This window comes from Mugil cephalus, chromosome 9, assembly GCF_022458985.1.
Source record: "Mugil cephalus isolate CIBA_MC_2020 chromosome 9, CIBA_Mcephalus_1.1, whole genome shotgun sequence".
NCBI lineage: Eukaryota > Metazoa > Chordata > Actinopteri > Mugiliformes > Mugilidae > Mugil > Mugil cephalus.
The window spans coordinates 28,035,914-28,051,759 of NC_061778.1; the positions used below are offsets into that span (position 1 = coordinate 28,035,914).

Below are 15,846 nucleotides of genomic sequence, written 5' to 3' on the forward strand. Positions count from 1 at the left end.
TAATCATCATTTGAAGTAGAGGTCAGTGATTTCGTAGACATCGTCAGACATTGCCAGGTTGTGCTTGGCCATAAGTTTCATACACAATGTAAACACATCCTCATCACAAGTATAGTCCCTAAAACAGCAGTCCTCTTGGCATATTTCTATTTTCACTTCATCAGCTGTCTGCAAGATATTTTGAGGCAAATCAGGTCTCGGAATAGCTTACATTATAGAAAGATGACCATTAGGAGCCCAGGGATTGTGGGACGATCTTATACGATGGTCAGTCCAGACAGTTACAACTGCAGTTACATCAAGCTTATCCCATATATGACGGAAAAAGAGTAGAAGCGTTTATTAGAAAATAATCTTCTTTCTCACTCAAGCAACAGGTTTTTAGTATACTATACTTGTATTAATCAAGCAAAACTGGACCAGTGGCTTATCAGTGAAGTTGTCTGCAAAATAGCTAGGTGGGAGCATTCACCACCGACATTCAAGCCTTTAATTGTCAGTACTTGTCAGGACCCAAAGTGACACAGTCTGTACCATCCTCATGTCCACTGTTGTGCAGATCTACCCCATTCCCATCCATCAGTCGCATCAAATGTTTCTCTCTCTGTGATTATCTCTGACATCCACCATTTCTGGTGCATCATTCTGTACCCATGCTCTTTTCCATATGTTTGTAGCCGTTGGTAGATGAAGAATGTCACTTCAGCTTCATCTGTCTCATTTCGTCTCTGCTAACGCTGGTTGTTTTGTAGTTTCCTCTCCAAGGTCTGGAGGAGTTTAATATTGTGTGATTCCTCCAGAGCCACTAAAATTTTACTACTTGTAGATACACTTAATTGATTTGTGTAATTTACAGTAATGATTAATTAATATGATTTGTTTTATTTAATGCACAGGTATTCATGATTACATGTATGTTGCTATTGCCCAGGGAAGAAGACTCCTCTGGTGTTTGTTTTGTTTTTTTATTTTTGTGGGGAGAGCAAAGAAAAAAGAGAGAGGGCTTAGGCCAGTGTTCAGAAAGTTGTTGTGCATGGACACTCCACACCCACAACCCTTACCATAGTCTTCAACAGGGGAATCTTATGTCTGTAGCTTTGGCACTTGGCCGGATATAGCACAATCTGTTTAAGTATTTCATTATTATGAGACAGCAAGTCATTATTATGAGATAGAATCTCAAAATAATAGATAGTATCTCAAAATAATAGTTTCTAATAATGGATATAGTATCTCATAATAATGACTTGCTATCTCATAATAATGAAATACTTTCTGATGTTATGCTGTGTTATTTCCGGCATAAGTACCAAAGCTACAGAAGTAAGTGGTTGAGCATCAGATAGCATGAGATGGTCATTATTATGAGATAGTATCTCATAATAACGAAACAGTATCTCATGATAACGACTTGCTATTTCAATATTGAGATACGATATAATTTTTATGAGATAGCAAGTCATTATGATATAGTATCTCAACCCCCCAAGGGTTCTTGCAAGGACTAATAGAAATAAAAAAAGAGCCTCCACACCTTGAAAAACGAATGGGAGGATGCAATGAGGGTGTATCCGATTTTTCCTAGCTTCAAGAAATCGGTCTCCCCAGTGTTTAAAGAAAACAGTGACATCAAATCCGGTCGGAGACGACGCCATAGATTTGCGGTGTGTGGCTGCATCTCTGCGCTCAACCCTTGCACATCCTGGGAACACGTAGCAGTAAAAAGTGGAGCAGAGAACGCGAAGCGTAGTGGACGTCAGCAGTCAGAGTCACAGTGGTTCAGCTTGTGTGGATGATTCTGAGTTGGACTGACCTTTTCACCGGGAGATTCAGCAGCGTTGTCGGGTGAGTACCACGGATCAGCCGCTGAGGAGGAGGAGAGAATTTGCGGTGGGCAGTCAAACGTCCTGTGTGAATGTGTGCGCATTTTCTTTTCACTGCGAGAGAATGAGGAGCAAGATGATTGATCTGAACCATGCAAAATACTTATACTAGTCTACTCTTCGTATTGTGTTGCAGTAGTGTAGCTTCATTTGAGCGGTGACCGCTGCTCAACGGTGGGCTGCTGGCTCCACATTCAGATGCGTGAGATAATGTGAGAGTCCGGTCCCCACTGAAGCCACCCGGATTCAATCGCTGTGTAGTTGCAGTTTCTTCCCTTTTCAGTACGTTCTGCACTACTGAACATAATCTGGTATTTAGTCAGTTTTGTCAGGAACGTTTTCGCTTTTATTAATCCGTGGTAGCAGGTGTATCTATATGTTATTCCAACACGACAGTGTAGTGAGTGTATTAGGAAGGAAGAAATGCTAAGAAATTAGGCGTCTCCATCGCCTTTGTGCAACTGTAGCTTTCCGTAGAGCACGTCCGCTGTCACACAAATGATCTGGGTATTAAATAAAGAAATCCGTATTAGTGTGTCAATTTAACCTCCTAGAAGCTCAAACGAAATCTCTATCGGCACATAGTGAACCCTGCAGGCGGAATGAGACGGCAATGCAGACATTTTCGACTAGGCCTCTGGAGGTGCTTGTGTGTCTGCAGACAGACCGATGGAATCAACAACTGGGACAGTCTCAGCTGTCCCATGGGAATTCATTGAAAACAAGCATGAATGTGCATAATGTACACCATGGTGGTTAGCGGAGGCCTTATCTTCACAGTGGAGTTGCATTTATTGTCTTTATTTATTTTTATTATTTTTTAGTGGGATTTGCAGTACCATACTACAAAATCACCAGAATGTAAGGGCTGTAATTTCAGATGAGGCTGAAGAGGACAGACACAACAGCCTAGCTATGCATAGCTGTTAACTAAGGGCACTTGTGCACATGTCTGCTACTGCATGTGCAAGTGCATCAGTGCGTGGGTGCTTTCTCCTTTCCTCTTTCAGCAGGCAATCAGACAATCAAACAACCACTCAGCAGCCCATTCATTTTGTGTGTTACTGCTTTGTGTGTTACTTGACTCTGGGTAAGATGATAAGTGACTTGCTATAGGCTATTTTTATGGTAATACTGCACTGGCTTATAGTATTGAATATTTAGCCGGACATTTGGGACAATTTCTTGAGGAAACATCTCCTTTTACAATATAATTCCATGACCAGTGCTGGACTGCGCAAAATGATAACCCACTTCTGGATCTGGCTTTCGTTAGTTTTAAAGTGCCTATTTTACTGCTGTAAATTTGTCTGATAGATTTCCCAGTCTTGGGTGTAGCCCCAGCTTTGTGTGGATTCTGACTACATCAATGCATTACATTTTGCAGTCGAGTTGCTGTACCACTGCCTGCAGTGCCTGACCTCCCTGCTCAGTGCAGTGACTGCCACATGGAAGAAGAGAGTGGGAGGGGACAGAGGACCTCTCTCTGTTTGTTTTGTTCTTCTCCCTGGGCATCTTGCTCCACAGGCTGCCTCCTTGGAAATGGCATTGCTGCAACCCCTTCTTGTTGTCCACTATCCTTTTGCTTTTCCCTTCTTTCTGGGATCCCAATGGATTTGTGAGGATCTGTGTACCAAATGTCAGGACTCTCACCCTCTCTCTGTGTATATAAAAGAAAACAAGGCGCAGACCATTTTTTCTCCAATTTTTTGGATTCTTTTCCTCATCTAGGCTGGAAATTGCTTATGTGCTGGTGCTTCGCCCCCACTGTGCAGTTGCTGTGTGTGTGTGTGTGTGTGTGTGTGTCTGTGTGTGTGTGTGTGTGTGTGTGTGTGTGAGTGAGAGAGAGAGAATAGGCTGGCTATTGTTCTTAGCTACTGCTGGAATACTACTGAATTGTGGTTGTGTCAGCCCAGATGCCCAGCAGTATTGTCTTTTTCATCTGTGCTTGGCACACTTTTTGCTCTTATGTCTGCAACAGACTTTATGTTTTACTGTCATCCTGTCTCTTTATTTAATGCTCTGAGTACACTGTTTGTAGTCAAACTGTGTCCAACCTGTGAAATCACTCTAAATGAGATTAGGCTTTATTTGTAATAACTGGCCACCTAATTGTTTATAATAGTGTGAACAACAACTCAGATTTAGGCATAAGTCTACCTTACTAATGGCAATATGGCACAAAATGGAAGAAGTGGGTTCTCTTCGCTATAGAAGGGCTATTGAATGAAACCGGGTATGCATTGTTAAATATCAATAAAAAGAACTTTGAAAGAAGGGCTATAGAAACATAATACTTGGAGTCAAGTTGGAAGAAAGGAATCCATATTTCAGCTGAATTACCGAAACTCATCTGAAAAAGGATCACAGGTAAGGTAAGCCCTAGTAGACACAAGGTTTATTAACTACTGTACTTAAAGCCATAAATCATGTTTTTATATTTTACAGCGATGACCCACTACAGTGGCATTGAGCTAATGTTTGTTAGTCATCTAGGTAAAGAGTTGGAATACTGTTTGTATTTTGAGTTTATTTGCATCAATGATTTGAAATTATTTTGCACCTATATTTAGCTTAATGTATTGCAAAGGCCAGATGTTAAGCTTATGTTCATAATTATAAACTCACATTTTTGCAACATTCAAACATTTTTTTAATTGTAATAACAGTTAAAGTACAGGTTGTCTGTCAGCCTTAAAAGTTACCAAATGTTCAGTGGAGAGAGGTTTTAGCTAGTGTACAGGAATGAAATCGCATTTAAGTTGCACGTTGCCAAGTTTTTGGACAAAGTCTCATATTTTTACAGGTGGTGAGTGGTGTGAGCAGGACAAGATGATGAGAACAAGAGAGTGGAAGAAAAGAAGAGGCAAGATGTGTCGATATCAGTACAGTGGCCTGGAGGTAAAAACCAACATTACAAACTGTGAAACACTTTACAAAGCTTCAGACAAATTTACATTTTAGAAAACATTTTTACATATCATAAAACAAAATTACATACAAATTTACGACGGCGAAACACTTTTACACACAATAAAACGCTTTTCCAAGTCCCGAATCAAATTTACAAACTCCATAAACCAGAAAGGGAATGTACCAACTCCAGGGTTGAACCGCAAGTAATAACGGGAGCGGTCAGTACGAGCTGGTGATACGTATGCTATTGACTGTGTGATATATATATTACAGTTGAGCCGGATACTCGGCTGAAACGAGTATCTGGTACGGATCGAGCACTTTTGCATGAGTATGAGTATTATACGAGTAATACAAGTCAATATCTGGACTGGTATTGTATTGGTTATCTGACTGTGTCTGCGTTCTGTGATAGGCGCCGCGCCCCTCCCCTACACACATACACGTGTTGCTGTGTCCCGCTCTGCTCACTCTGACACACAACTGCTCTCTGTCTCTCAGGTTTGCGGTCTTTTTCGTTAATGTTTAGAGTTTCTTCAGCTTCAGGTTTGTTTTTACTCCGGTTTGTACTTACTTATCGACCAGTGGAGCTCTGGTAAAAGTGGGTTTGTTCGCACGTGGTGCAGATTAATGAGACTCGCGTTGCATCTCTGCCTGTTGGAGATTTTTTCATTAAAAAATTAAAGGTAGCAGTGGTATAAATATTATAAATTAAGCCCACACAGCTCAACACTTTTATTCAAACTGAACCAAATCTTTTATTAACTCTGTTACCATAACAATGATGGCATGGAAAAGGTAACGCCAATGAGACATAAATGTTACATACTTTATGTGGTGGACTATTATTTCCAAGCTGACACACTTTATTTAAAATAATTATTAATTACTACTTATTGATTAGTCTCCCGTTAGGTTTGTTAATATACCAGAGCTTCGCTGGGGGTAAAACAATTCAATTCAATTCAATTCAGTTTTATTTATATAGCAATAACAATACAAATCGTCTCAAGACACTTCACAAAAACCAGCCTGCAACCTCCAGAGCAAGTCTGAGGGCGACGGTGGCAAGGAAAAACTCCCTTTTAACAGGAAGAAACCTTGAGTAGAACCCAGCTCATATGGAGGGACCCATCTGCCGAAGGCCAGCCGAGTAGAAGCAGAGAAGATAGAGAGAAAGAAGAGCAGGAGAAACAAGATAAACAAACTTCTGTCATTGATACATACATCAAGCTGAAGGAAACATGTAGGGTCTAGTAATATAACACATAGCTGATGATCTGTGACAGTTTGTGAGTGTAACAGGAATCATGGGCAGGTTGGTGAATTGTTAATCTAGGTAGGAGTGGACAGCTGTAGGAGGCCATGATGACTGGGGCAGATGTAGTTTATGGAGCTCCACAGGTCTGATACACAGCACTCCAGACCATGAAGATTGGGCTGTTTGATGAGGCCACAGCAGCAGATGTAGCTTAGAAATCCACAGCTAACTATAAGCTTTGTCAAAAAGGAAAGTCTTAAGCCTGACCTTAAACGTAGAGACTGTGTCTGCCTCCTGAACCCAAACTGGGAGCTGGTTCCATAGTAGAGGAGCCTGATAGCTGAAGGCTCTACCTCCCATTCTACTTTTAGAAACTCTAGGAACCACAAGCAGAACTGCACTTAGAGATCGTAGTGATCTGTTGGGACAGTATGGTACTATAAGGTCTTTCATATATGATGGAGCTAGGCCTTTCAGGGCCTTGTATGTAAGGAGGAGGATTTTAAATTCAATTCTAGATTTTAAAGGGAGACAATGAAGAGAAGCTAATACTGGAGTAATATGATCTCTCTTGCTAATTCCTGTCACTGCTCTTGCTGCAGCGTTTTGAATCAGTTGGAGGCTTTTTAAAGAGCTACTTGGACAGCCAGACAGTAACGAGATTACAATAATCCAGCCTGGAAGACACAAATGCATGAATTAGTTTTCCTGCATCACTCTGAGAAAGGATGTTCCTATTTTTGATGATATTACGAAGGTGAAAGAAAGCAGTCCTGGTCACCTGCTTTATGTGAGAATTAAAGGACATATCCTGGTCAAATATAACACCAAGGTTTTTCACAGTAGTACTGCAGGCCAAGGTAATGCCATCCAACAAAAGCAGGTGATTAGATAATGAATCTCTGACATGTTTAGAGCCAAATACGATGACTTCTGTTTTATCTGAGTTTAAAAGTAGAAAATTACAGGTCATCCAATCCTTTATGTCTTTAAGGCATGCTTGGAGTTTAACTAGCTGATTAGTTTCATCTGGTTTCATGGATAAATATAGCTGGGTATCATCTGCGTAGCAATGGAAGTTTATGTCGTGCTTTCTAATAATATTGCCTAAGGGAAGCATGTATAATGTGAATAATATTGGTCCTAGCACAGAACCCTGAGGAACTCCATAACTTACTTTGGTATATATAGAAGAATTGTTGCTTACATGGACAAACTGGAATCTGTCTGACAGAAATGATTCAAACCAGTCGAGTGCAGTTCCTGTAATCTTGATCACACTTTCAAGTCTCTGTAGTAGAATACTGTGATCAATAGTGTCAAATGCAGCACTGAGATCTAGCAGGACAAGTATAGAGACAAGTCCATCGTCTGATGCCATGAGGAGATCACTGGTAACTTTAACCAGAGCCGTTTCTGTACTATGATGAGCTTTAAAACCTGACTGAAACTCTTCAAACAGACCATTCCTGTTTAAATGATCAACCAACTGATTGGCAACAACCCTTTCTAAAACTTTAGTTGGAAATTGCCCTATAGTTGGCTAAAACATCTGGGTCAAGAGTGGGTTTTTTAAGTAATGGTTTAATTACAGCAGTTTTAAAAGACTGGGGCACATATCCTGTTAATAAAGATAAGTTTATCTGATTTAATATGGAGGTATTAATTAATGGAAAAACCTCCTTGAGCAACTTAGTCGGGATGGGGTCTAGAAGACAAGTTGATGGTTTAGATACTGTAATAACTGAAGTGAGCTCAGGAAGATCAATTAGAGAGAAAGAATCCAAATATTGACTAGGTCCTACAGAGGTTTCTAATGCCACTGTACTTACATCTTTGACAGCTGGAAGGGTGCTATGAATTTTATCTCTAATGCCAACAATTTTATCAGTGAAGAAGCTCATGAAGTCATTACTGCTGAGGTCTGAAGGGATAGATGGCTCAACAGAGCTGTGACTCTTTGTCAGCCTGGCTACAGTGCTGAAAAGAAATCTGGGGTTCTTCTTGTTTTCTTCTATTAATGAAGAATAGTATGCTGTTCTAGGTAAATACTGAAGGTATTAATTCCTTATATCTAGTTACAGCATCATCAGATAAGTGTCTACCATAATGAAATGTCTTTCCAATTTCTGTGTAATTACTTATAGTAAATTCAAATGTTACAAGGAAATGATCTGACAATATAGGGTTATTATGAGAATATATCGTTTGACCTTCAGTTTCTATGCCATAAGTTAGTACAAGATCTAAGGTGTGATTGAAACAGTGAGTTGAATCATTTACATTCTGAGAAAAGCCAATTGAGTCTAATAATGACATAAATGAAGAGCTAAGACTAACATCCATGTTGATGTTGGCAGTGACAAAGTCACCTACTATAATGACTTTATCTGTTCTAAGCACTAAATCACATAGAAACTCAGAGAATTCAGCTAAAAATTCCGAGTAAGGAGCAGGTGGGCGATACACCACAACAAAGAGAATTGGTTTTTGTGTTTTCCAGTCTGGATGAGCAAGACTAAGAGTAAGGCTTTCAAACGAATTAAAGTTTTGCTTAGGTCTAGGATTAATACATAAATCAGAGTGGAAGATTGCTGCGACTCCTCCTCCTCGGCCTGTGCCTCGAGGAATGTGATAGTTACTATGACTGGGTGGCATGGACTCATTTAAACTGACATACTCATCATCCTGCAGCCACGTTTCAGTCAAACTAAATAGATCAATCTGATGATCAGTTATCAATTCGGTCACTAAAAGAGATTTGGATGAGAAAGACCTGACATTCAAAAGACCACATTTAATTTTCTTATTGCTCTGTTGTACTAATGAATTTGTGTTGATTTGTATAAAGTTCCTACGAATAACTCCTCTATTGTTATTTTTCCATTTAAAAAATCTGGGAGCAGACAGCATATCTATGGAGTTTGGGTAGTTATGGATGTGAGACAGTACTAGAGAAGCGGTAGAGAGGTGTGTAAGACTGCAACTCTGCCTCCTGGGCTGAACTCTGGGTTGTCATGGTTTTGGGTTGTTAATAAAATCGGCCAAATTCCTAGAGATAAGAGAAGCACCCGCCAAGGTGGGATGAACTCCATCTCGTCTAATCAGCCCAGGCTTTCCCCAGAAAGAGTTCCAATTATCAACGTAGGCCACGTCGTTGGCTGGACACCACCTAGATAATGGCCACTCCTGTCACTTCCAGTTCAAACCCGGAGTTGGTATATTCCCTTTCTGATTGATGAAGAAGTTTGGCAATTTGTTTTGGGACTTGTAAAAGTATTTTGTTGTGTAAAAGTTTCTCCACTTATAAATTTGTTTTCTGAAATGTAAATTTGTTTTGGTATTTGCAAATGTCTTGTAGTAATGTAATTTTGTTTTATGATATGTAAAAATGTTTTCTAAAATGTAAATTTAAATTTAAAAGGTAAATGTAAGCTTTGTAAAAGTGTTTCACAGTTTGTAATTTTGGTTTGCACCTCCCAGTCTCCATACATCATTGCTGAGTGCTGATCTTGTGCTACCTGGTGAGGATGAACAGCAGTGTAACAACAGAATTATTAAGGGAATGTAATTATCTCAGGGAGGAAAGAAAAATATTAACCTTAACATTTATTCTTCTTTCATTGCGCATTTATCTTGCTTATCTTTCAACTCCAATTGCTAGTAGAACATTTCAGTACACCATGGAAATGTGAATTGCTAGGCTTGTCCAAGCACTTGTGCCTTGGCCAAATCAAGAAGATTTAAGCTGTCATTGTCGGTAGTATTAAGACAGCTCTTTCACAGATGTACCTGTATTATTGGCTGCTTTGAGAGTTTTATTGAAACAGATTGAGCAGAGAACTGAGGGCACAGACCTACTCAAATAACAAATATCACTATTTAATAAAATGTCTAATTGACATAACACCACAAGGAACAATTTCTTTGATATCAAAAAGGCAGCCAAACATCAGATTCTCAACACTTGAATTAATCACGTTAAACCAGGCAATGCCATATTGGCTGATATGGGGTTTGATTGAGATTGAGTTGGTCTGTACAGCACGTGCATAAGTAGGAATCCATGTTCCATGAGAGAGTTGTTGGTGAGGCCAAGAAGTGATATGACACGCTTCAGAGTGCAAAATGAATTCAAATGTGTGCTGTATTGGTGCACATATACTTTTAATTAAATTGATTTGATGTCTATTCAAACTCTTTTATGTTGTCCTTCTTTTGTCTGGCCATCTCTGGCACATAGTCACTGGATTTCAAACTTGTCAAAATGCATGATGTCAAATCTTAAACAAGATTTGTGAATATCCTGTCTTTTTCACATTACTGATTTACACTATGCAGGACAGGAACCCTGCTGATTAAGGGTTATGAATGAATGAGATTGGTATGGTAAGTCTCCTTTACCTTATGCAACTTATCCAACTACCTTATGCTCCAATAATCACTTACATGGTAGCTTTTTTCCTATGTTTTATCCTTATGTCCTAATAGCTATTTTTTTTAATTCAATAGTTTACTTTTTATATATTTTTAACCTTTTAAACTTACTTAAACGTACTTTATTGATCCCCATTGAGAAAATCCACATGTTACAGCAGCACAACAGCGACCAGAAAGAAATTAAAGAATTAAAGAAATTAAATAGGACAACAACATTAAACGGGCAACAAGCAACAAAAAGTACCATACAAAAGTACAGTACACAAAGTGACAGCAGTTGTGAATAAAGTGACAGTGTAAGTATGCTACATATGGGCTCAGTGAGGTCAGAGCTGTGTGCTGTTCACACTGCTGTTGTACAGTCTGATGGCAGTGGGCACAAAGAAGGGTCTGACGCTTTCAGTTTTGCTCCGGGGTGGGATGATCCGCTGGCTAAATGAGCTGCCCATCAGCCACAGGGTCATCATGCAGAAGGTGAGAGGGATTGTCCAATATTGCACAGATTTTGTCCTTCACCCTCTTCTCAACCATTGTTTCTAAGCAGTTCAAGTTCAGTCCCACCACCGAGCGGGCTTTCCTCACTAGTTTATTGAGTCTGTTGACCTCACCAGTCTTGGCCCTGCTCCACCAGCACACCACAGCAAAGAAGAGCACGCTGGCAACCATAGACTGGTAGAAGGTCTTGAAGAGTCTACTACAGACACCAAATGACCTCAGTCTCCTCAGGAAGAACATCCTGCTTTGTCCTTTCCTGTAGAGGCCACCTGTATTATGAGACCAGTCCAGTTTATTGTTGATGTGGACCTCAAGGTACTTGTACGAGTCCACAATCTCCATCTCCTCACCCTGGATGGTGACTGGGACAGGTCTCCTCCGGTTCCTCCTGTAGTCCACCACAACCTCCTTAGCTGATGTTGAGTTATAGATGGTTCCGGTTACTCCACTCAACAAAGTTCTCGATCAGTCCTCTGTACTCCTCCTCATCGTCATTGCCGATACATCCGACTATGGAAGAGTCATCGGAAAACTTTTGGAGGTGGCTGGTGCTGGAGTTGTGGCGTTGTGGAGTTGTGTAGAGGGTGAAGACGAATGGTGCCAGTACCGTTCCTTGGGGCACCCCTGTGTTGCTTGTCAGGACCTCTGATGTGCAGTCATTCACCCTGACATACTGCGGTCGTCCTGTGAGGTAGTCCAAAATCCAGGCAGCCATGTCAGGGTGAAGTTGCATGTCCAGTAGCTTGTCTCTCAGGAGGATGGGTTGGATGCCGTTGAAGGTACTGGAGAAGTCAAAAATAAATTAACTCTCACAGTGCTTCCTGCACTCTCGAGAGGAGACAGGGCCTTAGGAGTGAGGAAAATGATGGCATCCTCAACACCCATGTGCTGCCGGTAAGTAAACAGCACACACTTTCCACAGCTCTTTTGTGTTGTTCTGTCCCATCTTGGCCTCCATCTTCTCCTTATAGTTGTTCCTGGCCTCTCTCAGTTCCCTTCTCAGCTCCTTCTGAACAGTCCTGAGCTCCTCTCGACTCTCCAAAGTCCTCCTCAAAGAGACTCCAGTCCATGACATCAAAACACTCCTGCAGTGCGTCCTCTGATTCTCTAGACCAAACCTTTACAGGCCTGGTGCTGGCCACCTGTTGTTCCACCATCGGTCTGTATATAGTGTCGAGGCGTACTAGATTGAGGTCTGAATCACCCAGGGGAGGTAGAGAAGAAGAGTTGTATGCATTCTTCACGTTGGCATATAGGAGGTTTTATTCCCTCTCGTTGAACAGTCTACAGACTGGGTGACATTGGTGAGGACGTGAGAGAGAGAGACATGGTTGAAGTCCCCGCTGATCAAGATGAGAGCACTGGGATGTTGCGTCTGTAGTCCTCCGACCACAGAGTAGATGACGTCACTCACGGTGGCTGCAGTCGCCGATGACGGAATGTAAACAACCACCATGATGCCGTGTGAGAACTCTCGCGGAAGGTAGTACAGGTGAAGTCCTACTGCCATGAGCTCCACATCAGGAGTGCACACAGAGTCCTCCATGGTTATGTGTCCAGGGTTACACCATTTAGTATTGACAAAGACGGCAATCCCCCCACCTCTCTTCTTGCCGCTCTGCCTCCCCCAATCTGTGCGGATCAGCGTAAAGCCGGGTACATCGATAACACTGTCCGGTATGTTCCCATGCAACCACTTCTCTGTGAAACATAGCATGCTAGACACCCTGTATACACTCTGGCTGTTGAGGGCCGCCAGCTTATCCATTTTGTTGGCGAGAAACCTCACGTTCCCCATAATAACATGTAGCAGATCGTCATGTAGCTCTGTTGCCCAGGATGTCTAGCTGTCCGTGGTTAGTGTGAGGCTTTGTGTTTGAGCCAAGTAGTTTTCTATGGCTTTGCGCATTTTGTCATAGAAGCTGGGATGACAGTGTCATAAAATGTGTATGGCAGGGCACAGCATAACGTGGGTCGAAACCCTACATCTTCAACCACAGAAAAGGACTGTAAATCTTTAGCAGTGAACACTGTTACTGCACTGCAATAGGTCTGGCTGCTTGGTGCCAGAGAAAAGAGAGTAGAGGTGGTCAGTGCAGCCAGACCTATTGCAGCATAACTAAGGGATGGTTCAGCCTAGCCCCAACTATAAGCTTTGTCAAAAAGGAAAATCTTTAGCCTGACCTTAGAAGTAGGGAGGATGTCTGCCTCCTGAATCCAAACTTGGAGCTGGTTCCACAGGAGAGGGGCCTGATAGCTGAAGGCTCTGCCTCCCATTCTACTTTTTAAAGCTCTAGGATCCACAAGTAGTCCTGTACTTTCAGATTGGACTTTGAGGATTTTAAATTCAATTCTAGATTTTAAAGGGAGCCAATGAAGAGAAGCTAAAACTGGACTTATATGATCTCTCTTGCCAGTTCCTGTCAGTGCTCCTGCTGTGGCATTTTAAATGAATTGGAGGCTTTTTAGTATCACTCCGAGACAAGATGTTCCTAATTTTGACAATATTATGCAGGTGAAAGAATGCAGTTCTGGTCACTTGATTTATGTGCAAATTAAAGGACATGGTTTTCCGTACTATTGTAAAAACCTTGGTGTTACATTTGACGAGGATAAGGTAATGCCATCCAAAGAAACCAGGTGATTAGATAATGATTCTCTGAGATTTAAAATACAATACAAATACAATGACTTCTGTTTCTGTTTTGTCTGAGTTTAAGAGTAGAACATTACAAGTCATCCAAGCCCATATGTCTTTAAGGCATGCTTGGAGTTTGGAGGGAAGAATGTATGATGAGGAACTCCATAACTTACCTATGCGTAAATAGAAAAATCATTGTTAACATGGACAAACTTGAATCGGACAGACAGATAGGATTCAGAACAGCTTAATGCTGTTCCTTTTATCTTGACCACACTTTCAAGCCTCTGTAGTAAAATATTGTGGTCAGTACTGTCAAATGCAGTGCTAAGATTTAGGAGGACAAGCAAGAGAAAATTCAATTGTCTGAAGCCATGAGGAGATGGTTGGTAACTTTAACCAGAGTTGTTTCTGTGCTATGATCAACTCTAAAACCTGACTGAAACTCTTCAAACAAACCATTCCCGTTTAAATGGTCACATAACTGATTGGCAACAACCTTTTCTAAAACTTAAGAAATAAAAGGAAGTTTGGAAATTTCTCTGTCGTCGGCTAAAACATTAGGGTACCGCTGAACAATTAATCTAATTGCAATTGCAGTCATGATTTCAGGCTGTGCGATTACATAACCCCAAAAAAGGCTTTCGTGTTAACGTGTGTGCCTGCGAATGTGACTGCCTCTCTCTTCATCAACACCCAAGACAGCATAGAGAAAACTACGCAGAATGCATGCAGGAGAAAGTCAAGCCAAGTAACAGTAAAGACAAAATGACAACCGAAAGCCTCTGGAGCCTCATAAAACAAAAACAAAGCACAATTACAGATACATGTGTATCTGTGTCACAGCACATGACAAGACTTCATAGAGACACAGGGAAATCATGGACGCCATAACAAACTGTTTGGCATGAGACATGGTGCCACTGCCTACAAACGTTGTACTTCCTGCAGGACCACACTGGAGAAAACATTGCATCGGGCCTAAAAGAGGCTTTGGCAGTGTGGGACCTGTGGGAGGAGTGTCAGTGTTAGTAACATCGTCAAGGCTGTGCAGCTAGAAAAGATTCCATTGTTTTGGCAAAAGGCTATTTATTATATCTGCCATATTTGGTCAAATAATACTACTTATAATAAAATATAGTAAAATGGAAACTGCATTAGAAACCACAGTCTCATGGATGTGTATTGTTAAGGTTTTATCCAATACCGGTGCCGAACCTTTTTATTTTTAAGCCATTTTGTGATTTCTTGAACACAATATTAATTTAAATTGATATTAATTCAGTCGTAAATATATTATCATCTTGATTATTGAGAAGATACATTATCAAAGTTCTGAGAGCTGCAGCATGAATCCATGACAAGTAAACCACTGATGCTGATGTGTTTTTTTTTTAAAGACAGGACAGACATGTGTTTACAGATTCTCATGTTGGAATTTATCCCACACAGTATGTTCAAAGCAGTCATGTAGTACTTCCTGGGCCCAGGTCGTAATAGTTAGCATCTGGGCAAGTTTGGCAAGTTTGTGAAACAAGGGTAAGGAATGACTTCTTTGAGCATATAAGGAAATAATTCTCATCGGTCTTTTTTGCAAGAGAAAAATTGTTTCCAGTTTAGTTGGGTGAGTACTGGCCCTGACAATATTGGAATAACTAATAAAAGGATAAATCATGGAATAATTAAAATTTAGTATTTAGAAGATAACAAAATTTTCCAATTATTCCAATATTTTTGGCAATCTTTGATGTAATAAATGAGATATGGGGTTTCCAGGATAAATTTCTTATATCATTACACCAAAAAAAAAAAAAAAAAATGGGTTGATTTGACATTAGCTATTGAAACATTATCAATCAACTTTGACCAAATAAAATAAAGTTTTTTTTTTAATGTTTAATAACAGTTTGTTGATTTTGCTGATTTTGCAAATTTTTCCACTTCATTCCAGTCCCAAACGTTTTAATTTTTGTAATAGAATGTGATGATTCACGGCTTTTGACAAGCCTAGAAAAAATCCTATAGTAGACTGACGCTTGTCCTTTGCTTTGTGTAAATCATTGGTAAGATGTGTAATGGCCATAAAGATGCCTTAGCAGTCTGTTGTAGACTATCTTTGAGAGTATCCTAGAAATGGTAGGTGGTAGGTGTGAGCCTGTGGGTAATCACAATAGATGACAATGTGACTGTAAAGAGCTGTGAATACCAAT

At 40.5% G+C, this 15,846-nt stretch overlaps 1 protein-coding gene across 9 annotated transcripts in view; it reads left to right on the forward strand.

Moving 5' to 3' along the window:
- The first annotated feature begins 1,571 nt into the window (after positions 1 to 1,571).
- fat3a (FAT atypical cadherin 3a) overlaps positions 1,572 to 15,846 on the forward strand; it is a 222,755-nt gene continuing 208,480 nt past the window's right edge. For 6 of the 9 annotated variants that reach the window (XM_047593716.1, XM_047593718.1, XM_047593722.1 and 3 more), the window contains exon 1: positions 1,575 to 1,845. The gene's annotated coding sequence lies outside the window, so the exon portion shown is untranslated. Of the gene's footprint in view, positions 1,846 to 15,846 lie in introns of all 9 variants that reach the window. The other 3 variants (XM_047593723.1, XM_047593724.1, XM_047593725.1) reach the window with 2 other exon arrangements.